The 25059-nt window shown below is 45.3% G+C and overlaps 1 pseudogene; it reads right to left on the bottom strand.

The window, feature by feature from the left end:
- The window catches only part of LOC136489219 (laccase-15-like), a 41749-nt pseudogene extending 18400 nt beyond the window's left edge, over positions 1-23349 (bottom strand).
- Between the last annotated feature and the right edge of the window lie 1710 nt (positions 23350-25059).

Below are 25059 nucleotides of genomic sequence, written 5' to 3'. Positions count from 1 at the left end.
TTCACCTAGAACGAACGATGCTTCACCAAGATATTTCATATCAAATTTTGAGGACAAAAACTTCTTTGTCTCCAGTAGTAGACTGACATCACTACTAGCAAGTATGATATCATCCACATATAGGACAAGGAAGATAAACTTCCCATTCTTAAACTTTGTATAGACACAATTGTCCTCTACATTCTCTTTAAACCCAAAATTCTTTATTATCTGATCAAACTTCAAGTACCATTGTCTTGAAGCTTGTTTTAATCCATAAATGGATTTCTTTAGGCGGCATCCCATTCATTCTTTTCCTTCCATGATAAAACCTTTCGGTTATGCCATGTAAACATTTTCCTCCAAGTCTCCATTGAGAAATGCCGTCTTTACATCCATCTGATGTAATTCTAAATCATAATGTGCCACTAATACCATTATGATTCTGAAAGAATCCTTACATGAGACTGGAGAAAAGGTCTCATTGTAATCAACCCCTTCTCTTTGCGTAAAGCCTTTTGCCACAAGTCGTGCTTTATATCTCTCTATATTTCCTTGAGAGTCAAGTTTTGTTTTGTAGACCCATTTATAGCCTACTGTTTTGGCTTCTTTAGGAATTATCTCCAAATCCCAAACTTTATTGGCATTCATAGATTTCATTTCATCTTCCATGGCCTCAAGCCACTTTGATGAATGATCACTTCTCATGGCTTCTTCAAATGAGGTGGGATCATCCTCTATTTGAAATTCCTCTGTGTTGTACACTTCATAATCAGCAGGAATAGCTGATTTTCTAACTCTTTGAGACCTTCTAGGGGCCTCCACATTTGGCACATCTTCTGTTTGAGGCTGTTGTTGCTCCCCCTCATTTATGACAATAGGTTCTATAGGATCCTGAGGAACAGGTTCCTCATCATTATTCATTGTTGTCACAGGCGGGATAAGAACAGGTGCTGGCACCACAGTGTCTTGCACTATCAGTGCAGCGACAGCAGGTAGTGAGAAAAATGGCTCATGAATCATCGGAGTGGGTGCATACACCCGCTTCTCTTCAAGGTCAATTTCTCGAGCTACCATGATCCCCCTCACCATTTCATCCTCTAGGAAGACAGCGTGTCTCGTTTCCATAAACTTTGTATGTCTATCTAGACAGTAGAAACGAAAACCTTTTGACTTTTCTGGGTAGCCAATGAAATGGCAACTCACTGTTTTGGGATCTAGCTTCCCAATGTTCGGGTTAAATACTTTAGCCTCAGCAGGGCTCCCCCACACACGCAAGTGGTTTAGTGAGGGTACTCTTCCTGTCCACAACTCATACGGTGTTTTGGGCACCGACTTACTTGGTACTCTATTGAGAATATGAATGGCGGGTTTTAACGCCTTTATCCACAGGCTCAATGGTAAGGTGGAGTAACTTATCATACTGCGCACCATATTCATCAGGGTACGATTGCGTCTTTTAGCTACTCCATTCTGTTGAGGTTCGCCCGGTGTTGAATACTAGGCAACTATGCCATTCTCCTGTAAAAACCTTGCAAAAGGTCCAGGAACTTGGCCATATGGGGTATGCCGACTGTAGTACTCCCCCCACGGTCGGACCTGACTATCTTAATCTTTAAATTGTGTTGGTTTTCAACTTCTGCCTTAAATATCTTAAATTTATCCAATGCTTCTGTTCTTTCTTTGATTGGATAAATATAGCCATAACAGGAGTAATCATCTGTGAATGTTATGAATGAATCATAACCATCCACACTCTTTACAGGAAATGGACCACATATGTCTATGTGAATAATCTGTAGAATTCCTGTGCTTCGTTTGACATCTTTCTTAATTTTCTTTACATACTTTCCTTTTATGCAATCTCTGCATTGTTCTAAATCTGAGAGCTCTAATGGAGGAAGAATATCATTCTTAACTAGTCTTTCTATTCTCCCCCTTGAAATATGGCCTAAACGATAGTGCCATAATTTCGACAACGCATCGTGAGCTCTCTTTCGTTTTCTGTTTATATCAGCAGACGAGGATACATTCACATTATCGCACGCAATGTTCCCATCATCGCATACAACATTCACATCATCACGTAGTGATAACAAATAAAGCCCATTCTGTAAGATAGCAAAACCAACACATGCATCATTAAATGTTATCTTACATTTGCCATTTCCAAAATAGCAATCATAACCATCATTGTCCAAACATGACACACTAATCAAGTTCCTCTGTAACGAGGGAACATAAAGAACATCTCTAAGTATGAGTTTGAAACCATCAGCTAGCTCTAGAGAAAGATCGCCAACGGCTTCAACTTCTGCTTGGACTCCATTTGCGACTTTAACGTGTCTTTCGCTTCTTTGCGTAGTCCTCGTCGAACGGAATCTCTATAAAGAATTAGCAACATGAACAGTTACACCTGAGTCAATCTACCAAGTAGATTTCGAATACTATACATACAGGGATTCATTTATGAACGTAATAATGTTCTCACCTTTCTTTGCCATGGTCATCTTTAGGTAATCGGGACAATCTTTCTTATAATGCCCCATCTTCTTGCAGTGGAGACATTGATCTTTCTCTACTGTGAACTTGTTTTGCTGAGGCTGATACAGCATGGGACCCTTTCCCTTTGACTTTGAGGAGAAGTTAGCATTAATATTCTTTTTCTTGTTATCTTTTAGATAATTGATAGTGCCACCATTGACAGCTTTCATTCTCTCCTCCTCTTGCACACACATAGCCATGAGCCTCTCCATGTCCCATTTTTCAGGCTGTATGTTATAGTTGACAACAAAAGTGTCAAACTCTTTTGGCAATGAACAAAAACCAGATGGATAAGGAACTCATCCTTGAGAGCCAGATCCATTGGTTTTAGCTTGGATGCCAAATGGCTCATCCTTAGTATGTGCTCTCTTATGCCACCATTGCCTGAGTATCTCTTTGTCACCAGCTGCTTTATCAGCTGGGTAGCATATGTCTTTGAAGAGCTAGTGAACTGACTCTTTATTCTTTCGAGATACTCAGTGACGGTGTCACACTCTGGGATTGAGCCCACAATTGCAGGCTCAATTGTGTTCTTTATCACAGCCAAACACTTCTTGTTGGCAGTGACCCATTTCCTATGCTCAAGGTCATAGGACATTCTTTGAGATGCAAAATCCCTCTCTGGTTGCCCAGGCGGCATCAGCCTCGTTTGTCTCCCTCACCGGTGCCATAGGCTCTGTGGGACACGGTGTGGTGACTACCCAGTCCACCTCAGCAAGGATGAAAGCCAGGTCGATCTTTTTCTTTCACTTAATGTAGTTATCACCTTTTAGAGTGGGGATCTCTTTGATACAACTCATCAAGTTGTACCCGCCTAAAAACACAATTCAAATAGTGTGAGAACATAAATAATAACAATAATAATTGCATGTCTTAGTTCCAACGTTGGTCAAAATTAAAACATACAATTGTTCTCTACACTAATTCTACATTACCGTTGGGCAGAAATAGAATTAATGCAAGACAAAACATCATAATATTGCCATTAATCAACGTTGGTCAGAATAATAACAATATTATGATCAATTAAAACATATCTATTTTTTAAAATTAAATTCTCCCGTTGGTTTGAATTTAATAATGAAAATAACATCTTTATATACGCAGCGGAAAATAATTCAATTTGATGAATTTTACCCACAGGAAAATCCTCTTTTCTATTTTCTTTTGAGCCAATTTCTATTTTCAAATTTCTGGAAAAAAGAAAAAATGAAAATGGGCTCATTCTTTACTGTTTCGGCCCAAAACCGACAAAAGCCGGCTCGGCCCACCGCTCTGCGAGCGCAAGCCGCACCTAGGCCGCAACCTGGGCCTAGGCCGGCAAAGTCGCGCCCCGCGCGCTCCCGCCTAGGCCGTGAGTTGGCCCGCTCTATCTCGGCCGTCCGCGCAGATCCAATGGCCACGCGCGCGTTTCGCTCGAAATAAAACACCGACGCCGCGCGCCTCCGAGCCGAAACCCTAACTCATTTTCCACTCTGCTCTCTCTCTCTCTTCGCCGCTCACATTTCTCTCGTCAGCGCACCACAGCGGCAACCGAGCGACGATGACCGAGAGCAAGCAGCCGCGGCGACCGAGCGTCTGGTGCCATTGCCGGCCCCTTCACCGGCACGCGCGCTCCCCACGCGGGTGAGCGCGCCGCCGTCGAGAGGACTAGCGGCGACACCCTTTTCCCCTCGGTGAGGAGCTCCCGAAACCCCGAAACCCCGAAACCCTAGATCTCCCGTCCTCTTCTCCACCTTCTTTCTCTCAGCCTCGCGAGCACGCGCCCGACGGCGGTACAGTGGTGAAGATTGCGGATTTCCCCTTCCCCTTTTTCTTTTTGATTGGATTTCTTTCGTCTTTTCTTCTCGGATCTATCCGATTTCTACCTTTTGTTTTCGGATCTATCCGATTTCAGGGTTGGGGATGGGGATGGAAGTTAGGGTTAGGGTTCCGGGTTCATTGTTAGGGTATCACTATTGTTCTTTTCCCGAATCGATTGCGTGTTTTAGGGTTCGGTTTAAACGTGAAAACCGAGCCCTTTTTCTTTCTTTAACCCAGTTAGGGTTAGGGTTCATCCGAACCCTCTTCTTTTCTCAGATCCGAAGGGATCGAAGTTAGGGTTCAACCGAACCCTCTTTCCTTAACCCAGTTAGGGTTAGGGTTCATCCGAACCCTCTTTCCTTTTCTCAGATCCGAAAGGATCTAAACTGATAAGCTAGATCTATACTTAAACTAGGCTCTGGTACCATTGTTAGTTCTGTAGGATCATAGATCTAGCCATTGACTGATTCTATTCGGGATAAAATAGACGCTGTACATCCTAGTGCTTGTAAACTAAAGAGACAGAGAGGGAAGGGGAAAGGTACCGAACCTGACACGGCAGAGGAGGAGGGTTCGGAGGCCGCCATCGGATTCGTTGATGTAGTCTGCGCACGGGCAGCGACGGTTGGGGAAGACGTGTCGGAGATGTGGTGCCGGCGGTGGAGATGACGACGGCGCAGTGCTGTGGCGGAGGTACTTCCCGTTACTGGCTGCGCGGATCGAGCCCGCGTCATGTACATATGCTTACCACAAAGGTGTGTTCGACGACTGCGGCAGCGGCAGCGGCAGCAGCCATTGGCAGGGCCACGCCCATGGCCGATAGGAGGAGGAGGAGGAAGAAGAAGGCGGCTCGGAGGGTACGGCGCTTCATGCCTTTTCTTGTCTTGTCAGCTGCCCTCTTCAAATGTACTGGTATACTGCCGTGTAGTACCTAGCTTATATAGTGCACATGCTCTGCTCCGTACATGAAGCATGGGCGTAGCCTAATGGCCCTGCTGCCTCATCACGATATCGAACAGACGACACGTGAATGCACGTGGACAGTAAGGTGACCAGGCAAATAAATCTATATGAAATCAATCAAACTACTCCCCATTAATCTAGTCATAAATAAGGACGTTTAGGTAACTGAATTGATAAGGTCTACAAAACACAATTTTGGCCATTTGTTTTCCCGACAAAATATATATTTAATTTATTTACAAAATATAGCAAGAGAATATTATTATGAAACTTCTAGAAGAGTTTACCTGCGTCATTTCAATATCCAGATTCATCACATGAAAAATTACTAGCGGATGTCCTGTGCATTTCTCTTTATTATTTCTTTGAGGGTTGCTGATTCTGGTGCGTCCGACAAACATCTTAGAGTCTTTGAAGCACTCCCCACACCTCTCTTTGTGAGATCAAGTGATTAATTCACATTTGTTACTCTTGGAGCTTGCTCCTAGATGGCTAGGAGTTGCCGGCAAACAATCAAGGATTGTGGTGTGCCACGACAAATTTGTGAGGGCATGGTCTCGCCTCTGTAAGGGAAGGAATCAAGCTTGGTGGATCAAAGGTTGTGGTTGAGAGAGACCCGGCTAGAGTGCACCCTAGAGTGGTCACTCATTGTCCCCTCAACGGAAACTATGACTCAAGTGGGAGTCCGAACTTCGGTAAAACAAATATATCGTGTCTCATTGCATTTTGATTTACTATGTCCGTGTTTGCTTGAATCTACTTTGGGTTGTGCTCTTTGTGTGGAGGAAAATCTCATAGCACACCTTCCGGAAGATCACTACAACAAAGGTCTGAGAACTAATCTCAAAAGTAGATGTTACAGTTTGGAGGGTGCACTGCCCAATGAATCAAATGATTCAAAATTTGATCAAATATACTGCCTCCGGTCCATTTTATCTGGCGAAAGTTAGAATGACACGGTCTCCTAACTTATAATACTTGGATTGTATAATTCCTTACAAATCTAATCATATAAAGTTTGTATTATAATAATTAAAAACTATTAGCCTAATTATTGGTCAAAGTTTTTAAAGTTTGAGTCTTGATATGCTTATGCGCCTGATAAAATGGACCAGAGGGAGTATATACAAAACCATTAGTACATACCATGCGTCACTAGACTAATTATTTTTTTTTGAAAGAAGTCACTAGATTAATTATAGAATATACTTTAATAAAAAATCTATTTCTATCCCTAATAATAAAAGGAAAAACTTCTGGCCTTTTTTTTCCCGTCCAGCCTATTTTAATTCGGTCTAACAGTGCTGTCCACTCGCTCTCCACTTCAGACCCACTCGCTTGGCGGCCCACTGCTGGCACCTGCAGTCGCGTCCGGCCCACCCTAGGCCCACTGCAGCCGTCACCACCTGCGCGCTCGCGTCCGGCCCATCCTCGGCCCACCTGCACAGGCGGAAGAAAAGCGACCAAGTATCAAGTACTCACCACCACACCATACAAGCTCATGTGATGTTGAATGAAGTTTTTAATATTTATCGTCATAGCACCTTCAAACTTTTTAGATTATAAAAACCACTTTTATGGTTTGGCAAGACAAAATAAATAAATAAAACTATGAAAATGTGCCGGTTCAAGTCCTAGACTTGACATGAGTGCTCGTATTTTTCTAGATTTATTTCAGGATTTAACGGCGCTATACTTTCAATGATAGGCAACGTCCCCGTCGACAACGATGCGCCTATGGTGACTTCATGAATCTCGAGATCTGTTGGTTTAGTCATTCGGAGGTGCTCATAGTTGTACCGTGTAATTCTTTTTAAAATGAATTAGATTACGAAGTATTTTCATAGTCTATCACCATACAAGTTAGGGTAGCATGTGACCAGACATAGTGCAAAGTCTGATTGCAAAGTGAATACAAACGCATGATGCGATCGTTGAAATAAATCTTCAGCCATTGGTGGTCTAAGTGATCATACAACAAGCTCCCGTTGCAACGTATGGACATATTTGCTAGTAAAGATATAAATGTTGAACTATTTCTTATAGACAGCCAAATTTAGGATTGATTGACTCCCAGCAAGCGAGATTTCCATTTTTTTTACCGCCGGAGTAATTACATTATTAGAAGGTTCAAGCTGTTGCTAGACTCCAAACGAGGCTTAGATAGGATGTCGATGCCTAGGGAACACAAACACTGCTGAAGTTGACATGGAAACAGTTAGTATATGACTCCCTCTGTCAAAAAAATACATTATGGTATTCGAGCCGATCAATTAAGCTAAAGTTTAACCAAGTATATCTTCAAATAAATTTATTATAAAAATATATTCTATAGTTAATCTAATGATACTTATTTTGTATAAAAAATATTTATAATTTTTATATAAATTTAGTCAAAGTTTAGACTTTGATTCCTTGAAATTCAAGAATTGTATATTTTTTTGGACGGAGCTACTAGACAACAACGTGTGGAATTACTTAGACAAGAGTACGATGACGACAACTGCGGGGTCTTGTCTCTTGTGCTATACAATAATCGCTGGCAAAGGACAACGTTTTGTCCATTTGTTATTTTGTTTTCCCCACGTTCGGTGAACAACAACTTTCAGGTGGGCAATGTATATACGTCCGCATATGGGACTGGGCATTTTTAGGTCGTTCCAGTATTTTATAGGCGACAAAGCATCAGTTTCAAGCATCATGCAAGGCTCTAGTCCCGGCATTTTTTTTGCGTCTGGGACTAGAGAGACATTTAGTCCCGGTTGGTGTCTCCAATCGGGACTAAAGGTCCCCGCCCAACGGCTACTGCGCTCGGCACAGTGGCAGGAGACCTTTAGTCCCGGTTGGAGACACCAACCGGGACTAAAGGTGGACCTTTACTCCCGGTTGGAGCCACCAACCGGGACTAAAAGTCCTCAACCTTTAGTCCCGGTTAGTAACACCAACCGAGACTAAAGGTAGACCATTTAGTCCCGGTTGGTAACACCAACCCGGACTAAAGGACCCTTTAGTCCCGGTTGGAGCCACCAACCGGGACTAAAGGTCCCCCGATGGGTTAGTTCAAAAGGGAAGCATCCCATCCATTGTTAGATGTGTTGTGTAGGTGGGGTGGTAAGCTACGCGCGAGGCAATGCATGAGGTCTTGGGTTCGAATCTCACGGGACGCAGCGGTGGGAGGTATTATTTTTTTAAAGCTGGGAGGACCTTTAGTCCCGGTTGGTGTTACCCACCGGGACTAAAGGGCCTTTAGTCCCGGTTTCTGACCCGGGACCAAAGGACCCTCCTTTAGTCCCGGATGCTTTCTCCCGGGTGGGGAACCGGGACTAGAGGGGGTTCCCCACCGGGAGTAAAGCCCGTCTCTGTATTAGTGCAAGCTACTAGGATTCGTACGTGTATTTGTGTATATACGTGAGCTGCACACACACGTACAGATTTGTTGCCGCTCCTCCACGTCTCCAACTCGAGATCAGAAGATCCGACCCTAGCAGATCTCTTCGTCAACATGATCTGCAACGACACGATATCGGCAAACTTTGAGTCGCTCGACAGCGAGCTGCTAAGCGAGCCGGCTGAACCACCGAGCAAGTCGTAAGCGAGCCACCCGGGTCGTAAGCGAGCCATGCCGCGTCGCAACGATGATCTCCATAAAGAACGGCGCCATGACAATCATGACCATCGCCACGACAATAGGCTGGAAAGCTCGAGAGCCGGGCTATTTCGTCGACGCCGACCAAATAACGGCATCCACCGCTGACCCGGCGTTATGACTAAAGCTAAGTCACCCTTTCATATATGAACATTTAATAAAATTTTCGCCATGATGTTTCTTCATGTTGTTTTCTCTATGATTATTCTCCAAACGACTTTTTTTATGTATACCATCTTAAAGATGACATACGTTTTCGCCTCAACGGCTCCCCGAGCAGCCACGTTTATGCTTGTGTTTTCCAGAGACGGTCCTGTCTCCGGCTTTTCCCTGCACGTGCATGAGCGTCAGCCCTCTGCGTTACAGGTGGTCGACAGTGGTTCCTCAGTGATGCTTGTCTTCCTACACGTACACGAGCTCTAGCGCTTCGCGTTACGGTTTATGGGCTAGCCCGGGCTGGGGCTCAGCCACAAACTAACTGGTTGGGGCGGTGTATATAAACACATCTCCAAAAGAATACTTAGTGTTTACAATATCTTTAAGATATTCTTCATCAACTCGCCGACCAGCCACATCCTCATTCGTGTTATCCAGTTGCGGCTCTGTTCTCGATCTCACACCTACACGTGCACGAGCGCCAGCCCTCTGCGTTATGGGTGGTCGGCAGTGGCTCCTCGGCGACGCCTGTGCTCTTATGCATAAATGAGTGCTAATCACTCTACGCTATGGGGTATGGGCTAGTCCGGGCCGGTGATGCCATACAGGACCAACTAGAAGGAAATTACTCATATTTAAAATATGAACAAAACTCCAAAATAAACATAATGTTTATCTACAACTGCTCTGCAAGATACATCATGTACTACCCATTCTACATATTTATTTTGCAGGGGCTTGATTCAGTCAACGAGCTTATTTTTTACGCTCGGGGGCTGGATCAGTCGAGAAGGACAAGAAGATCATCATCCGAGTGGTCACACCAACTAGAAGTCAGACTTCGCCGCCGACCAACTAATCAGACCGTTTGGTCCTTGACTTGATCACCGACCAGTTAGTCGGACTGCTCGGAGCTCACTTCTGCTCGACGCTCACTTCGCCGCCGACCAGTTGGTTGGACTGCTCGGTGTTCACTTCATCGCCAATCAGTTGGTCAGATTGCTCATCATTTTGGCTTCATCGTCAGCTACGTGGAGGAGTTGCCAGCTAAGCTGGGGACTCCTCAGCGTTTAGTTTCTTTGTGCTAGAGTTGCCAGCTAAGCTAGGGACTTTCTTGGTAGTCGGATTTTGCTACGTCTCACCGGTGTGCTATCAAGTCACTCCATGCTGTTCGGATCAGGGTGCTGATCTTGGGTAGCACATTTAGGGTCTTGATATGTACTTGTCAGATGACGTTGGCAAGCTTTCATTAAAATTCTTTGACCCTGCTACAAGATTTATATTTTTTTATCTTCTAGCAGGCTTAGGGACTACAATGTATACACTGCACCTTGCGGTGCATGTATTCAGCTAAGCCGAGGACTGGCTGTGATCGGCTAGCATCAGGAGTCTTCTCTTTTTTGACCCTGGCACTATGTGAATTATTCACCTACCACCAGGCTCGGGGACTAAGTGGCTACACTTAACCTGGCGGTGAATGTAGTGCTTTTTTCTTGATTTATCCTCCTTATTGACTAAGTCATGGATGATAATCATCCGACCTCGCAGACGGAGTCTAAGTGGCTACACTTCTCCTAAGGGGAAGAATTTTCAAATTTTATCTTGAGCCCCTTACATCATGCTGGTAAGCCTTATTTGGCTAAGTCCGAGATCTGCTAACTAGTTAAACTGGTCGACATCCATTTCCATTGGTCAGTCAACCAGTTAAACTGGTCGGCATCCATTTTCACCACTCAGGTTACTAGTTAAACTAGTCGGATTACCAGTTAAACTGGTTAGCTTCAATTTAAACTACTCGGAGCTTCAATTCAAGACGGCGTTGCTCAGCGGATATAAGGCGCTCGGGGAATAGTTGGGGGGGGGGTTATAACCCCAGGTACCCATGGCAAGGGACATGGGCCGCACCATCAGGGACGATCCAATCCACGACATCAAGACTTGTGGCACACGACACTGGTCGACGTACACCGCAAGACATCTAGAAGATATGATTTATTAGGACTCTTATAAATGTTGTAACCCAAAATAGAATACCTGCCATATAACCGACTAGGATACTTTCCTTATAACCCTACCCCTTCAGAGTATATAAGGAGGGGCAGGGGTCCCCTAGTCGGCATCCCCAGACATCTGACCACAATATACAATCCACCAAAGACACAGGACGTAGGGTATTACGTCGACTTGATAGCCTGGAGCTGTCTATATCACTGTCTCTACGCCTATGTTGCCATCTAGTTCGTATCTCGCGCACCTCCACCGATTCATCTACTATCGTGGGCATATCCCTTGATAGACTGCCATCCATATTCCATCGACAGTCACCCAAGTGAATTCAGATTCATCCTTCAACTTCAATATGGGGGTGAAAGGAATATTTTCCCAAACAAGTTAGAAATAAACCTCCTCAAGTAGTTCACCTTCCCTAGGAACTTTTGCAAATCTTTTTGCATGTAGGCGTCTAAACATTCTTGATCTTCTCTTTCCTCTTGGGATCAACCTCTATGCCTTTATCATGAATAATAAAGCCTAAAAACTTTCCAGCCGATACTCCAAAAGCACATTTGAGTGGGTTCATCTTTGATCCATAGCAGCGCATCCTCTCAAAAGCAAGACGCAAATCGACCAAATGAGATTTATGGGTAGCTGATTTAATCACAATGTCATCAATGTATACCTCCATAATCACCTCAATTAGATCATGGAAAATCAAATTCATAGCTCTTTGATAAGTAGCACCAACATTCTTCAGCCCGAATGTCATCACAACTCACTCAAAGAGACCAACAAACCCAGGACATATGGAGGCCGTCTTAGACATATCTTCCTTGGCCATGAAAATCTAATTATACCAGGCATTACCATCAAGAAAGCTAATAACTCGGTGTCTAGAAGCATCATTGATAAACATATCGGCTATAGGAATAGGATATTCATCTTTCGGAGTAGCTCTATTTAGATCTCTAAAATCAGTGCAGATTCTGATCTTCCCAAAATATTTCTTCTCGACAGGAACAATATTAGAGACCCACTCCGCGTACCTGCATGGTTGAATAAACCCCGCTTGCAACAGCCGATTAATTTCCTCTTTAACCCTATCATAAATTGTAGAATTAAATTGGCAGGGGTTTTGCTTGAAAGACCTGAATCCTTTCATAATGGGGAGCCGATGCTCAACCAGCTCTTGGCTTAATCTAGGCATCTCTGTATAATTTCATGCAAAACAATCAACATATTCCTTGATAAGTGTGATTAATTCATCTTTGTATTTGGCTTCCAAGTTTTGATTAATAAACGTCGGCCGGGGCACAGAGCCATCCCCAATATTAGCCTGTTCCAAAGGGTCGACCGACATAAAACCTTGGCCCAACTTATCGAGCTCATCAAAATCATCAATAGCTTCACATGCATCGGTCTTATTAGCCTGATACTGTTCAACACGATGTTTTAACCATTCAACATTGGCATCCATTATAGTAAATTGATTACACGATGATATTGAGCCAATTATCAATCGACTTCAAAGATACAGGAACAAAACCTTGCCTGGTAACACTAATAAATTTAAAGCTAGAAAGGTCTCTTCTAGACAAGCAAGCAATAGCATCATGCCCCTGAGCGAAGGAGCATCGACTGAAGCAACATCAGCCAACGAATATGAATGCACAACCTCAATAGCATCTCCCACCCATTGGATGAGAAATTGAAGCAAGCTAGATGTCACGTAGCGGTTGGCATGGATCCAATCACGCCTAAGTATCAAGTTGTAGGTACCTTACACGTCGGCGACAAAGAACTCCATGGCCGAAGTCTTGATTTCAATGGTGAGCTCCATGTTAGTAACTCCTCTAGCCGGGATAGGAGCACCTCCTCCAACACCACTGATGGTCATGTTGGTCTTGATCATCTCCTCATCTATGCCACCGAGCTTCTTGTAAAGCAGATATGGCATCAAGTTCACTATCGCCCCACTATCCACCAACATGCTATGTACCGGTGTGCCATTGATATGACCCTTCACATGTCGAGGCTTGAGATGGTTAATAGAGTCATCTAGTTTCAAAAATACAGCGCTCTCTGTTGCGAATAAACTCTGCCACCATAGAATCATCCGCCACGATATAGTAATCGACCGATAAAACAACCACATTGACCTCCGCCATCTTTGGAGTGGCTTCATAATCAACCATCTCCTCATCGGGAGCCTCAGGGACCTCCATGCCTACCAAGGCAACAATGGTGGAAGCGAAATCATCAGAAGACATCTTGGAGGCACCTAGAACAGCGGGAGTCAGCTTAGCCGACTCTGGAACTTCTAGACACTACGAGGAATATCCACTTCTATGATGATTAGCTTTCGTCACTAAAGGAGCCAAATTCATCATAATTTCAGTTTTATGATGAATTTATGATGAAAAATGGTTCGTCATAGAAGTCATGTCATTCCTTAACTTCTATGATGATTTTCTAAATTCATCATAGATGTGGATAGATCTATGAAAAAAACTAATCGTCATAGAGCTGCTTTGGCATGCGTGGTAGGGGGCATCCATGCTAGTGGTTTCTTCCATTGGAGATGCTTTCCATGTGTACCTGCTATAGCCAGTTGCATTGGAGATGGTTCGGGTACGTGTCACCTTGTTATTGGACAACATGACCATCTCTGGTTCTTGCACATTTTAGGTTCTTAATGGACCACGTGTCGGGCCCTTGTTGTTCCACATGTCTGTTTTCTATTGGCACACGTGTCGTGTTGCAGTTAGGTCACATGTCATTTCTTTATTGGACCATGTGTTGTATTTTTATTGGTCCACGTGGCCGTTTCGTAGTCAGCCACGTGTCATGGTGCTGTCTGTCGATGTTTTTTTAATTTAGCCACGTGGCTTGACGGCTTCCTTCCACGTGTCAGACTTTTATTAGCCCACGGGTCATGCCATGGCTATTTCACATGTCATGCACTAGTTCATCCATGTGTCATTTTTATCTGATCACATGGCCTGCCCAGGTTCTACCACATGCCCAACAATTAATTCATCATAAAAGTAATTTAAGATCACCACTGCTGCATAGATTGACTACATAATTATTCGATGATGTCTACATAATTATTTAGCACGACAATCAAATATAACATATTACTGTTTACACATCAGCAGCAACACACTAACAGTTTCACCACATCAAACCAACACACAAGCACACATATCAAACCACAAATGTTCACTGCATCAAGCCAACAGAGTTGATGACTGAGAGTTACCAGAAGAAGAGCTAAAGCGCATGATATCCTCACGTAGCTTATTGCACTCATGTTGCTGTATATTGAACTCCTCAAACTCCCTTTTAGTCTTTTCTATCTTCCTCTTCGGTTCATTCACTTGTTCAATGAGGTTAGCGGAACTTTCCTGTTCAGCAACAAGCTATTCCTGAATCATTTTCTCCGCCGATGTCTCTGTTCTGGCAGAGCTTGTTGGGATACCGGCATTCTTCAAAAAAAGGGTGTTGCCGCTGACCTAGGAGTGCACCTAGCCATGGGAGAGGCAAAGGACCGTGGGAACAACATCAACACTTGTCATTGGTTCATGCCCGTCTGCAACAAGTTCTGCTCGCATAGTTTCCATAGCTCTTTTGTGAAATTCAAGCAGTAAACATTAGGCTACAGGTAGTGGAATAGGACTTTAATTGAAAACCCAAGAGATTAGTTCATAACAAGTACCACAGGTTTTATATTGATATGGATTATGGGACTGTTTGGATCTTGTCCACACATAGCCACGCTGTGGCAAGTTGTGGCAGTGGTAGGGTTTTCATTCGCCACACTCTTATGGCTCATTCTCTACTAAGTAAAGCTATGGTAGCCTCATTTAAGTCAGCAACCAAACAGTTGCTCTGGTTCCCATGGAAAGCCATAGTTTGTGGCGTGGCGGCCGGTGGCCCTCAACCAAACACCCTCTACAAAAGCACAATGCACATGTACTGATATGGATTAGATACTACAAAATTCAAGTAGTAAACAATAGGTTATAGATATGGATTACATAAGCACAATGCACATGTATTGCAACTTCAAAATTAAATAATGATGCCAAATTTAGGGCCCCTTTGGTTCATTGGATTTCCAAAGAAAAAATGTAGGAATCAGTAATCCTATGGAATCAGCACCGTAGAGGCCTTGGGTTCACAGGAAGAAATTGGGGAAGGAAAACCATAGGAAACTTTCCTATCCTTCAACTTTCATAGGAAAACAAAGGAAAAAACATCCAGTGAAATCTCATTGTATTGGTTTCCTATGTTTTCCTGTACAAAACAAAACATCCCTTCTAACAAAATTTCTCTATTTTTCCTTCCTCTATTTTTCACATGCATTCCAATCATATTCCTGTATTTTTTCTGTTTCTATGTTTTTCCGATCCTGCGTTCCAAAGGGGGCCTTAGGCTCCTGCTACTATTGCTTCTATCAACAATGCACATGAGTTTCTGTTTATACAAAGGCTAGAGTAACAATAAAACACAACCATCACTTACAAATGATTGCAGTTATACAGCATAGGAGCGAGATCCTGTAGCCTGGTGGCACTTCACTTTTGCATGTTTTTGCTTGTTCTTCTCAGATCCATGAGTTAACTCTCTATGTTGTGTTGACTTCACTCTCTTGGACTGCCTTCCTCTAGGACTAATATCAGCGCTACCTTTTGTCTTGCTGGCGGAGCCTCATCTGCGACTTCTTCAAACCGGACGCGGAAATTGGAGAAACAAATTTAAGCAGAAAGCATGTACAAATTGTATTGCTATCCAAATAGCAAAGCATTGCATTCCTATCTACATCCCACCCTCACCCCCTGGCCCCTCCCGCCCGAACTCAATACAAGGTAGAACAAGCACCTCAACTGTAAGGGCCACTGGGTCATCTTGTAAATCTGAATATGTTTAATCTGTATCACCAAATCTCTCAACAACCACCCCTAGTTCTTCCATCTTCCTATGATTCTTTGTGACTTATGCCTCCCGCTCTCATTCAAAAGCAGTTAATGGCTGTTTATCTAGATTACAAAGGAATTTATTAACTAAAGCTTTTAGCGAATGTCAACATAACAGAGAGCAAGAGTATGCAAATAAGTACCTAACTAGTAACTACAACTTATACGGAGGTCATTAATCGAATAAAGCACATGTCAACTACACTCAACTATAGGAAATATGCAACCCCATCGCTATCTACATATCCCAGGTTGAACCACTACAATACAACACACATAATAAAAGGAATTTGGGTACCTCTTCCTCCACGTACCCTGGCTATGCTTCGTCGTTGGCACAACCATCTTGTCATCGTGGCCGCAGAACTGGTGCGGCCGATGTTGACGAAGGGGTACCAGATCCGGCTTTAGCTAGGGTTTAGATCTGACTAGTCATGATAGGTGCCAAAGTAGGGGATCTGAATCCAGCCTATACCATCATCGAGGTGGTCCTTGCATCATCAGCTGGCCTGCTGTCGATGAATCGAAGGGGTTCTGGCTCCGGCTAGGGTTCGAAAAGCTATGAGAGAGGGTATGGCTGGAGAGTGGAGATTGATGAGTCAAGCTGCTATGCCGATGGCACCTAGGATTCAGAGAGGGGTAGTAGAGGGGGTGGCTGGAGAGTGGAGAGGAAGGCCATGGGGCTAGGATTTGGAGTGGGAGGAGAGATGGTAGCGGTTGGATGATGGAGATGGAGGCGGAGACGGTGACTCCTTACGCTTTTATGTGGCCATCACAGTACCACAAATGCCCTTGTCTAAAATCGATGGCATGGTAAACCTAATTTCCGAGCAGAGGGCAAAAGAGAGACATCTAATTTTTAGTGCGTGTTGGTGGGACTGCTCGGCGCGGTGCGAAATTTTTGTCGAAAATCAATTTTTTGCATGGGCAGATCTCCCCGTTTGTTCGAGGCCCACCAACACTGCAAAATGGAATCCTGAGAAATGGACAAAAGAAACTCAAAAATTTATGGCTACTTTGGAATGGATTAGAAATAGGAATTTTGAAGGATCCAAATCCTATAGGAAAAAAATCATATGAAGCCGTTTGGATGGGCAGCTCCAGCGGGAACCACGGCTCCACTGCACGTAAGACCGTGTCTGAACAAAGGTGGGCAACAGCTAGGGCTAACATAGCCTTGTGGCGAATGCCATGCGTCACTACCTCCTGGATCCACGCCGGCAGAGCATGGACGTGCTAAAGGAAGTTTGGCCCCATCGACAGCACGAATGCGGCGTTCAGCTGCTCCATGATGGCTGAAAGAGCAAGAACGAAGAAAACCCTACCAATTAATAAGATGCGGTGCCACGCAAAATAAGAAGATACAATAATGACAATGCCTTACCAGCGAGTTGTGCCTGCATTTAACCCACTGTGGCTTCAGCCGCGGCCGTCTCCCTATCGGCTACGGTGAGTGCTGTCTCCATAGTGGAGAGGCACGATCGCAGTCGCTCCACCTCCTGGTTCTCCACATAGAGAGCCTGCCTGGACACGTCTAGGTCTCACAACATTATCTCCTCCCTTGGACGCTTCTCCTCCTCCATGGTTCAAGCTTGAAGAGCGAGGTGCTAGGGAGGAGGCGGCGAGCAGGAAAGGTGAGTTCGCAAGGTTACAAGTCAACTGCACCGACTCCCCTATTTTTTCTCTATTTTTATAGCAGGGGACACACATAGCCAATGGAGTTCCAGTAGATGCCGGGCGATAGCGGGAGGCAAGGGGAGGGCGTGAGGCCACATCTCCACAATCTCTTAGGAGCACGCCTTTCGAGAAATACGTGTCGAGAAATGAGCCACCGAAATGGAGCAGCTAGATAGCTATTCATATTTTACTACACTCGCAAGAAAATCCGGATGTGGCACATTTGATCTTGTTGGACACTATACAGTATAGAGCTATGAGTAAAACTATTGCCAACGGAGTGCACTCAGTCACAATATTTGTATTAGTAGTAGTAGTAGTCATGAGTGACTTTGATCTATGTTGAACCCAACTCGTCTTATTTTTGTGTATTTGATAAGATTTGTTGAACTTGCAAGAACCATGCATCAAAGATAATTTTATTCAGAATTCAGTTTTTATAATCTGATGCGTGCCTCTGCAAACCAAGAGAAATTGAAGGAAGTCCTCGGTCTGCCTCTCGACTATAATGACTGCTTGGATTAGACCGCACTATCTATACTTCACAGGATCACATAAGGTCCGGCCGTCTGAAATCTTAACTACCTGGATAGTGTGATTGATGAATGACGTGCTCCTACATTCCCACGCATGCGCACGCGCATGGGTGGCATTAGCAGCCTATTACAGTAGGGGACGTCGCCTCCAGGACAGTCGCATTGACATGATGGGTCAAAGCCCCACTGCCCACCGACACAAACGTCTTGGTTGTGGGGTGGTCGATGGCCCCCAAACTATAGTAGCAGAGACAAGAGGCGATAGGGAAGGTTATACCTGCTACCTTCTCTCTCCAGAGCTCCTGATTCTATCCCAAAGCTTTTGCCTTCCACCCTACTGTACCGTTGATGCCTGCTGCTAGGACCATGGTGTAGAGGATGAGGTCGTTTGTTGACCGGGCTGAGTTCGACTAGTTGCGAGAGAGGGGGGTGATCCCAGAGGCCGTTAAGGAGCTCGGGTAGAGAGTCTCGGGAGAAGCGAAGTGGAGCCAATTCCAAAGGAAAATGAGGTCGTCTCTTTCGTCCCTTTCCACCTTCTTAGGTTTGGATTGCCGACGCACCCCTTACTCAGGTGGTTGCTCTACTACTATGGGCTCTGCCTCCATGACTTAACCCTAGAGGGGATCCTCCACCTCTCGATCTTCATCATGCTGTCCGAGGGCTTCCTGGGAATATGTGCCCATTATGATCTATGGTAGATTCTTTTCTAGATGGTTCCATCAGCAAGCTCATGGCACTGTCGTTGTCCGATGGGGGGCGCCTCGATCGAAGTTCATCCTAGATTGGAGGAGCGCTACCTGAGCCATGACCACTACTATTCCATAGACCTAGATTGAGAGCATAGGTGGCTCTACGTCGCCAACAATGAGCGGCCCGCTGCCGACTTTTTCTGCCAACCGGCTATGTCCTGACACACCAGAATCGTGGTCAAGGATGCCAACCCTATCGAAATCCTTGGTTGTGAACTGAGGACATGGGTCCAGACCCTACAGCTATGCGCGTAGGCCTCATGTGACGCAACCTTCTGTGCGGAAACAACGAACAATCTAGTCGCCGCATAGGAGCGCCTTCGAGCTCTGCCTATCCGCCTTCGAGCCATGGTGACCGAAGCCATTCGTAAGGGGTCTACCACAACATTGGCTGCTACCCAGCTTTAGATTGGCACAGCGGTGAACGTCCGGGTGGTGGAGTAAGGTTTTCTACTGGGGTCGACGGAAGATGACATCGCCGATCTGATCGAGAGTTTCGAGCTGGCCGCCAACACCGTCTTACTGAAGGTGGACGTGGAGCTGATATTGCATGCCAACCTTGACCCTTGATCTGTGGGACATATTAGTAGTATTAGAAGTCATGAATAGGTTTGATCTTTGGGACGCCCTTGCAAATATGTGAACTCTTATTTGCTTGTTGATGTTAACTTTTGTTGAACTTTGTATTAGGTGGGTTAAACTCTGTTGTTCATGGTGTAGCTTAGGTCCTTTGGTCATTTTGTAGCTAGTTTCTTGCCCCTGTTGGTTGCTTTTCGCTATAGATTTCTTTCTAGTTGTCTTTGATCTAATCTATAATATGCTAAACATTCATGAGTGCCTTTGATCACTATTGAAGCCAACTCGTGTCTTCGATAAATTTTGTTGACTTGAAAGAACCATGCAGTGAGGAGTTCATCTGAACTAGTCTCGCCTCAATCTAATGCAGAACGCAGGAGCCATAGCTATTGAGTTTTACTGTGAACGCAAGAAACTCCACCCGCTGAGTATTGATCTCGTAGGATAGAATAAAGTGTCATACAAAGTAGCAATCAGTCTGCCATAGCTATAATAACCGTGGCTGCTTGGATTAGAGTGAAATAAGTACAAAAAAGACCTATCACAACCGCACCAGGCATTCAGGTGTCAAGCATGTCATGGTGGTCAAAAGCTCTTTCTCCGGATTCACTTCTTGTCTCCAACTTTCCTGCCGTATTCGCTTCACTCTCGTCAGCCATGCAAGGTCTATATGAAAGGAGCATCCCACCTTCCCTCATCCGATAGCATTTGAATCAATCGCCTACCTTTTTGGCTCCCTCCCTCACCCATTTGCATTTTCCCAACCGCGTTCAATGCTGGTTTGAGGATCTTAATAAAGGTAATGTGCTTTATATCAAACTGTACTATTTGTATGAACTTATTATTGTGTTCTATGCTGGTTTGAGGATCTCGATTGACATTTATTCTAGCCAAAATCATGCTTATAGATGGCAACTAGTTACCATACCATGGATGTTTACTCTACAACAAACGATCACAACTTTTCCCCCGACCACGTCCATCTATGATATTAGACGAAATGACGTTTACCTGTTTCTTGTAAACTGTATGTTCGGCTGATAGTCCGAGCAGCGTAAATTGGAATGGGCCGGATATGTAACTCTTGTACTCAGCTATGAGTAAAACTTTTGCCTGATCATCTATGCTACAAACAGGAGCTGCATCGTCTATGGCTGCATGCATGAAGTAGTAAGCTAGGAGTAGTTGGATTCCTAAAACGGTAGCTTCAAACACAGTAGAGGGATTGGAGACGATCAGAACCTATGAAACCATGTAGCCATCTCTAGCTAGCTACTGCCCCTCGACTACTATGAGCATGCGACTCCATGGATTGGACTGCACCATACTTCACCGAATGATAGAAGGTCCGACCGTCTAAAATATTCACTACTCGGATACTAGTAATGCTTAATGTGGTGCGCTCATGTCAGAAGCCTATTCTAGCCCTGGCGTCCCTGTGTGTACAAAGCCTGGCCCCACTCCCATTGTTTTTTATGGTCACCTCACTCTCATTGTTTCACTCCCCCTTGCATTGCGTGAAAACCTTCGCCTTGCACTGCCTCACAAAGTCCCCACCTCCGCCTCTCCATTAGTTCCCATGAAGGCCATCCCCATGAAGCCCTCCAGGTCCTCCTCAAGGAACCAAGGCCGGGCTTCGGTCCACACTTCCTACAATGTGCTAGCACACCATGCTTCGATGCCTGCTCATACCCTTCTTGACTGCTGGTACCCATTGCGCTCCTACACGCCATCTCCTAGGCTGCCATTTGTCTCCCTGTCACCCACGATGACACTATTGATGCCTCTAGGACTGTTGGTTCCCTTGCCACCACCGCTCCCAGTGCGGTCCACCTCACCATCATCGTAGGCCCCGTCACAGCCCCGCACGTCGTCTCCTAGGCTGGCATTGGTCTCCCTATCTCCCACAATGATGATGTTGACGCCACTGGCACCGGTGGTTCACTTGCCACCACCACTCCTAGTGTAGTCCACCTCATCATTGTCGTAGGCACCGTCATGGTCCTGCATGCCATCCCCTAGGTTGGCATTGGTCTCCCCATTACCCACGATGATGATGTTGACGCTACCGGCACTGGTGGTTCACTCGCCACCGCCACTCTCGGTGCGGTCGACCTCGTCGTCATCGGTGGCCTCGTCATGGTCGAGCTCGCCGTTGCCGAATCTGCTCTCAGCTCCCCATGGCCAGAGCGGGTCTCCTACAACATCATAGTCCCGCTCGCTGTCCACTGAGGACGTGTCCAAGGGCTCTACGGTGGTGGTCCCATTGTGGTCCAGCTCACCTTCGCCTGATCTGCTCTAGGCACACCACGACAGGAGCGGGTGAAGTGATCCTCTAGTTCGATGTGGCAGATAGGTTTGCTAGTTTCAACCCAGACAGGTTTACCTTGCAGGCGTTGGATTTTGATCGTGCCTGTTGGTACCCTTGTTGCTTAGAGCTGCGGGATGGCACAACTCACTAAATTAATTAGTAGTATCAAGTCATGTAAACATTTGTAGTTAGGACGAGTATGCTGCCTAGTGCTCATTACTACTACGAAGTCATGTTAATCTTCTGTAGTTAGAACTAGTATGTTTATATAGTAGTTGTATGACTTTGAGTAGTGTGGCACATTTCTCCTCTTATTATGGTTGATGAAGGCATGGTTATGTAGTTTGAACTCGTATCGTTGCTGTACTCCACATATATATATATATGAAGTCTGGTTTGATGTTATGTTATCTTTCTAGTAGCACTGCTCCCCTCTTATTATGCATGTAGCCATGCCTAGCTCTGCAAAACCAACCAAGACCCAGGAATAGGTGCCTAATCTTTTATGCCACCAAAGCACAGTCCGGCCATGTTGTATTAGACGAGGCCAGACCATATATTAGGTGTCCGACCAGTTATTTAATCTTGGACACGCAAAATCAATGACCAAAGGACAGTCCGCCTCCTTGTTTTGCCATAGGCCGAACATGCAAATAAGGGTGTAGAAGCGGAAGGGCAACAAGATGAGTTAGGCGATGGTTTGAACTTGGTTAATTGTCGTATGCATCTGGATGTCAATAATGCTGATGTATTTCAATCTGTAATTGACATTGTGCTTGTTTATTCAGTGTTTTCATTTCGTTGTAGTGGTGTTCACTGTTCAAAGAAAGCCATTACCTATGCACCCTCATCAAAATCACATTCCAAAATACATGAAAAGCACTAAAAAATAGTTTAAACCGCCATTATATTGATTCCTAATCTTTACTATCTGGGTACATGAGGCCATTCAAAACAGACCAAAAGTGCACTACAATGCACCCGCCATTGTACTATGACTAGTTCCTACTACACCTACTGCTATGGGATTAATTAACACCTACTGATCGACGCCGCTACCCCCGTCGTTGCCATTGTGGCCACCCTCCTCGTCGTCATCCTACTCCAATGAGGCGTCATCCTCGTCCTCCACGATCGTGTTGGGGGATGAGGGGTTGAGCCTGCGCTTCTTGTAGCGCGGCATGGGGGCAAACCCCGATAGAATGGTCTCGTTGATGTTGTCCACCTCCTCCTCCAGCGCCTCCTCCTCCTCCTCTGCTGCTGCCGATGCCTCCTCCTTCTTGTAGTCAGCGGGCTCCCCATTGTGTTTGGCGAGCTCCTCTGTCGACAATAGATGCTCCTCGCACTCAGGGCTCAATGTTGATTGATTCACCTCCTCGACGTCCTTGTCTTCGTAGTCGATGGAATACTTACCGGATGTCCTATGCCCCATTGCTCGCTCAACATTGTAGTCATCGCTGGTGAGTAGGGATTGGAGGAGGTGATGTGATGGATAGGTAAGTTGAGTACGTATGAGAGAATACCCCAGTCGATGGTGCTCTCTATAGCCTATTGATCATTTTAAAGAGGAGAGCTGAGCAGTTGCTCTCCCATAGGATGCGATGCTTGAGGCTTTGTGGTTGGTTGGCATCCCCCATTTCACGTTTTGACTCCTAGGTTTGGAAATAGTGTACATTCAATCCACCTAGTAATCTAAACCATGTCATCGTTGTGAGTTCCCACGGTAGTTAGTAGAGTGTATTTAAGAACTCCTATAACCCCTACTCGGCCACCTCCCCTGCCTCCTCCTCAATCATCCTAGGTCCATTGTGTTGCTCCCCCTCTCCAGCCCTCTGTCTCGACGCCATCCACACGCCGTAGCTCCATCCACGCCGGCAATCATGTTCTGATGGCGCTCCCTACCGACATGCAAATTGAGATCGTCGGGCACCTCACTATGACCTCGGATTGGCCCATGGATAGCCTTCGCAGCCTATAGGTGACCTGCTCATCCATGCACCACATCTACGACCACCCCATCATCAGTCAACATCTGGCACTGGATCGGTTTAGACGGGGAGGACGGGGGCCGACCCCGTCAACTACTACTCCCTCCTTGCTAGCCTGACCCAAGTCAACAACCCAAAGGCTTGCGTCCTCACCAGGATACAAACCGTATTCATGGAAAAGCGTAGCCCCTAACCATGCCTCGACAATCTCACCCATGACGCCCATGGCGGGCACAATCTGGCGGCCTATCTAGTCGTCATATTATTCTATTGGCACAATGGCGGTGCCGCCGCCGACAACACTGTGAGGCGGTGCATGATACAGGCAGAGGCGATGGGCAGCAGCAGCAGACCAACGAGTAGGTGGCTAAGCAACAACATGTGTGTGCTATGTTGCTGCCCGACCGTTAGGGTGACCTACAATATGATGTGGGGACAGTTGTCACCGCCGCCAAATCCTTGTCATGGCAAATTTTGGCAGCAAACTAGTCAGGCCTAGAGAGGGACGTTGTCATGTGTATGGTGTACCTTCTTCTATTTGCCTTTTACTTAAATTCCTTAAAAAAGGTAAAGTTTTGTCTCCTATAATTTGGTTCCGGGATCTAGGCCCCCCTCTCTTTTATAAATTGGTAGGAGTAGCCATTGTGTTTCAAACTGGTCGCCCCTTCCCCTCTCTCTCTCTCGTTGGCCCCTTCCCTCAGTGAAGTTCTATCGGCACCATGTGCCACTAGATCCAATCCTCTTACGGTAGCACCGTGTCGAACAGCTCCTAGACAACAGATCAGTTGTCAGATCTTGTTGGTGAAGCGGCTGGCCTTCCATTGGTGATTTGCCCCTGCCGCAAGCTTGCTAGAGTGATTGAGCGACGGTCTACGAAAGAAAACCTGAACCTTGGCCATGTCTACTTCAAGTGCCAGAGGAATGGGGTGAGCTTCTTATTTGTCACATCTTTGGCTATAACTATTGCAATGCTCGGTTTAATTTTTTGATCAAATTTGTGTAGTATCCAAAACTCTGTGGTTACTACGTATGGCAGCGACAGTATCTTGAGGATTTGAAAAATTCAGGCATGATCCAAGTCAGGCTAATGGACTCAGAGGATGAAGAGGAGGAAGGAAGCGAAGGCCACTCGAATGGCGGAGGTGACAGGAAAG

The sequence above is a fragment of the Miscanthus floridulus genome, chromosome 10 (genome assembly GCF_019320115.1).
Source record: "Miscanthus floridulus cultivar M001 chromosome 10, ASM1932011v1, whole genome shotgun sequence".
NCBI lineage: Eukaryota > Viridiplantae > Streptophyta > Magnoliopsida > Poales > Poaceae > Miscanthus > Miscanthus floridulus.
The sequence above is the reverse complement of the archived record's forward strand: the minus strand, read 5'-3'. Positions and strand labels throughout refer to the sequence as shown.